The sequence below is a fragment of the Dioscorea cayenensis genome, chromosome 13 (assembly GCF_009730915.1).
Source record: "Dioscorea cayenensis subsp. rotundata cultivar TDr96_F1 chromosome 13, TDr96_F1_v2_PseudoChromosome.rev07_lg8_w22 25.fasta, whole genome shotgun sequence".
Lineage (NCBI taxonomy): Eukaryota > Viridiplantae > Streptophyta > Magnoliopsida > Dioscoreales > Dioscoreaceae > Dioscorea > Dioscorea cayenensis.
This window is the reverse complement of record NC_052483.1, coordinates 6,082,738-6,087,214: the sequence shown is the minus strand read 5'-3', so window position 1 is coordinate 6,087,214 and position 4,477 is coordinate 6,082,738. Positions and strand designations below refer to the sequence as shown.

Below are 4,477 nucleotides of genomic sequence, written 5' to 3'. Positions count from 1 at the left end.
ATATATAATTGGCGCTTCGAACGATGCCTAGACAAAGTAATACATATGTCCGGCAGCAAAAACTTAACTAATCCCAACCCCCATGATCTAATAAAATAGAGCGTCGGCAATGTGAGGATTTAGAAGTTGTTATCTTATCTGGTAAATATGTTGGGATGAGAAGCTAGATTTAACTAATATTCCTATATTCTAGTATATCGTGTAGTGAATCAAATACAAAGGCAAAGCAACTACATATATGTTATTATGCTATTTCATCCACAAAAATTTAGAACATCCTTGCCATAAATACTCAATAAAGATTGATAGTAAAGATTATGAACCGACAACCCACCCCTTCAATTGATTCTCTTGCAGCTGTGCTTGAAGCTGATGGTCAACCAAGATCCATGATGATCCCAAAGAAGAAAGTTTTTTCTTCAATACTGCAGCTGGAAAATGAAAGGTCAGCTGAATTTCAAAAAGAAATATTTACATATGCAAAATATTAAAAGTTTAAGTCAAAACAGAAGGTCAGAAGAATTTCAAAATTGCATCTTCAAATGGTTATATTCAACATGATTGATATGAAAAAAACTTTTTGATAAGAATTTCACAAAGTGCTATTTCTGCAGGAGAAATATTGGCAATAACATAATTTTCATCAGCATAATTGCTATATTGCATCTTGAAGAAGCATCCAGGCAACAACAATATTTTAGTGCATGCTAAAAGTAATGCATGATATCAAGACATTAAAAATCCAATGAAGAAATTAAGACTAAATGTATCATGTATGACTTCACAATAAAGGCCGGAAATTAATAAAAAAACAATGGCATTCAGATTAATGTATGAGTTCAAAGCAAAGACTAAAAATTAATCAAAGAAAATTCAGTGAAATTAAGAAGAAGAATGTGAATTCATACCCTAAATCCGATTGGATAATCCTTTGATGCTCTTTTAGGGTACCATGCCAAACATAGATATTATAATTTATGCAACCATTCTCTTCTGCATCATATGTTATTTTGCAGATTTTATCTCTTGAACAATAAAATCATGTGATAATTTACTTTATTTTCTACAGGTTATCATCATCATTTAGAATCATCGTATTCTTTTTTGTTTGGCATGGTAATTCTTTTAGACATTTGCATATATATACACACACACAAACACAAAACATTGGATATTGTAGTTTTGATATTGTACGGTAAATATATATTCATATATGATGTTATGTGGGAAATGTACAAAATTTTGATATTTCTTTATTGTGTTCATCAATATTCAAGAGCCCTTTGGAATAATAACATATCAAGAATTCGCCATGTAGGTATATCTCTGTTGGACATATATTTGAGTCATTAAGCATTCACCTCAACCATGAATCAAGCAGTGAGAATTTATATATCCATGAATCAGCTAAAATATAACAGGGCTCTAATCATAAAAACCACAATATATATATATATATATCTATATATATATAAGAGTACTTTGTTTATGTTAAGTATGTACATATATATATACATATCTATCAAAGCATTCCATTTAGGTTAGGTATGAGTATATATGCATATATCTCAAAGTATTTCATTTAGGTTTAGTATGTACAGGCCTAAATGAAAAATACGTGCGGAGATTTGTAGTTCTATGCCCAACTTAATAGTACATATAAGAATCACATAATTTCAAGGTTTAAACTACAAACATGTCCCCTCTTAGCAAAGGCATGCAGATTGTAGGTCACACTGAGATGAATGAAAATAACAAGTTTGCCTCACTTCGCTCATTCTTCTCATTTGCCAGTAGGTTCTTCTAAGCTATTTGTTCAATGTTCCCACATAGCTAGAACCATCCCTCTATTCTTATATGCATGGGTTAATAAAATTTAATGTGTTTCATCAAACAATTAATTGTGTTATGTCGGACTCAGTTTTGCTTATGAAAGTAAATTGCTGAAACATCATGCAAGCTGAACTTTTACCATAACATCTATATGCATAAAAGGCTATTTTGTTTGTTAACTAAAACAACAACAGCATGAAAACTTGAAGAAAATATGCCACCTTTTGCAATAAGGAAAAAATATAGGGGAGAAAATATCAAACTCCCAGTGTAGTTTAATCTCAACAAATTTGAGAAAGCAACCCTGCTCACTTAACCAGGATTTAAAGAAATATGAACCAAAAATGGTGAACAAAGTTAATTCATCACAAGTTATGGATCAGCAATGACCATGACCTGATTTATTTCTAAATACAAGTCTCCACAGTGTAATCTGGCACTTTCCACACTTGCAAATTGCTTCAGAGGGAATCAAGCATTTGAATTAATATCAAACAAACTAAAATCGCCACTAAAGTATACGAAATAATGCAATCAATAAAGCAAGCAGTAGGCAAATACCGAGTAAATCAGAGGTTGGCTGGATGACCTCAAGTTAATGATATTTAGCAACGTAGTTTTTGAAAGCTTGAACTTCTCACATCTCTTCAGAAACTCCCCAACGTATTCTCTTGTTTGATTGCAAGCAGCACTCTCAGAAAGAAAACTATAAATATGCATTCTCTTGTTTATTGCAAGCAGTGAGAATTTATATATATTATTCCTTCAATTAATCATAAAAATCATCTTAACAGTGAAAAACTATGAATCTAATAACCAAAACTCAAGAAAAACACCAAAACACATGAATGACACCATCAAAGGACCCCTCCTATCCAAATCTAACAAACAATACCATAAATACGATTAAAATTAGGAACAAGAACTTTGATCGCTGTAGAGAGATAGAAGAGAAAAAAAGAAGGCCGGAGATCTCACCGGCAGTCGTTGAACGGCGGCGGCTGTGCAAACCCTAGCGCTTGGTGAAAACGGGTGAGACTTTGTGATGGCTCCAAGTGAGAAGAAGGGGTTTTGTAAGACTGGAAAGGGCGTTTGGTTCGTTTGGTTCGCGGTAATGTAGAAGGATTACCATGTGTTACGTGGTAATATGAAAATATTATCACGTTTGGCATTGTATTAGGGGGCCGTTTGGTTGCCGGTAATGTTTTCACATTACCGCCTGTTACATGGTAATACAAAAAGATTACCACGTTTGGTTAGGAGACAATGGTAATGTGGATAGTAATCTAAGATTACCAACATTAGAATATTACCAAGAAACTTGGTAATCTCATTACCACCAAATTAGGTGGCTATCTGAGATTACCAAGTTACTGGTAATCTAATAAATTTTTTGGATCAAATATACCCTTGTTTTTAAAAAATAATTTTAAACATAATACAGGGTCTAACATGCGAAATTTGTTTTCATATGGTGTTTCGTTCTCCCGATAGGGTTTCTGGAGCGTTTTAGGTTTTCCTCGGAAGCAAAAGCAACACGATTTCGACAACCATCTAACTTCCTTTCAATCCCGGTTTGTTCCCAAATACCCATCATCATCTTTCCTATGTTTATTTGATTCGATTCTTTTTTTCTGATAATGATAAAAATATTTGATTTGAATCTTGCTTCATTGTATTCTTTCTTGTTGAGAAGATGGCCTTTGATTGATTGATTGATGGAGATAGAATATAGCCCTTTTATATTTTCATGAATCAATCTCCTTTACCATACATCATGGTTCGCATAGCCATATAATTGTATACATTGCTCCATATATCTTTCCATCAATCTCCTTTCTGAGTTTGATGAAACATTCTTGTTCAGGAGGCATTTGCTATTCAATCCCCATATATCATGATAATCACATGACTATGAAATCTAATCTTCAAACTTGTTATGTTTTGCAGAAATTATAGCATAGAACTCCATTTTTGTATGTTATTGGGTGGTGCTAGGTTTTATTAGAAAATTAATTCAGGTTAAGAAGAAAAGCCCTTATTAAAGAGGGTATTTTCGGTATTTTTATATTTTACCCATTGATTACCATGGCGAACCAAACACAGTAATGAATTATTCCCAGTTATAAAACTTCCTAACCAAACGTGGTTATATCAGATTACTACAATATTCCCAGTCATATAATATTCCCATCCATATTACCATGGTAATCTCGTTACGTGGTAATATATCATTACCACGAACCAAACGGCCCCTAGTGGTAATCTGTATGGTAATATCACATTACCAACATATAAATATTACCAAGAAAGTGGTAATCCTATTACCACCAAATTTGGTGTCTATCTTGGATTACCGTGGTAATCTTATAACTTTTTATATTTTAACAAATTGATTACCATGAAAACCAAAGTAATAAAAGTTCCCAACCAAACATGGTTATATTAAATTACCTCAATATTTCCACCCATATAACATTCCCACTCATATTATCATGGTAATCTCGTTACGTGGTAATATGTCATTAACACGAACCAAACGTAACTCCATCAAAGAGGGGTTTTATATGGGGCAAAAGGGAAGGAGAGGGGGGTTTTATATATTAATGTCACCAACACTCAAAACTCATTTCTATTAAAAGAA

The 4,477-nt window shown here is 32.8% G+C and overlaps 1 long non-coding RNA gene across 2 annotated transcripts; it reads right to left on the bottom strand.

The window, feature by feature from the left end:
* Positions 1 to 214: 214 nt before the first annotated feature.
* Positions 215 to 2,889, bottom strand: LOC120274547. 2 transcript variants are annotated; one of them, XR_005540944.1, is made up of 3 exons: positions 2,812 to 2,889; positions 2,395 to 2,539; positions 215 to 431 (listed from the first exon to the last, which is right to left on the bottom strand). It is a non-coding gene; the product is annotated as an uncharacterized LOC120274547 (long non-coding RNA). The 2 variants fall into 2 exon arrangements; XR_005540945.1 differs by having other exon boundaries at positions 215 to 425.
* Positions 2,890 to 4,477: the final 1,588 nt, after the last annotated feature.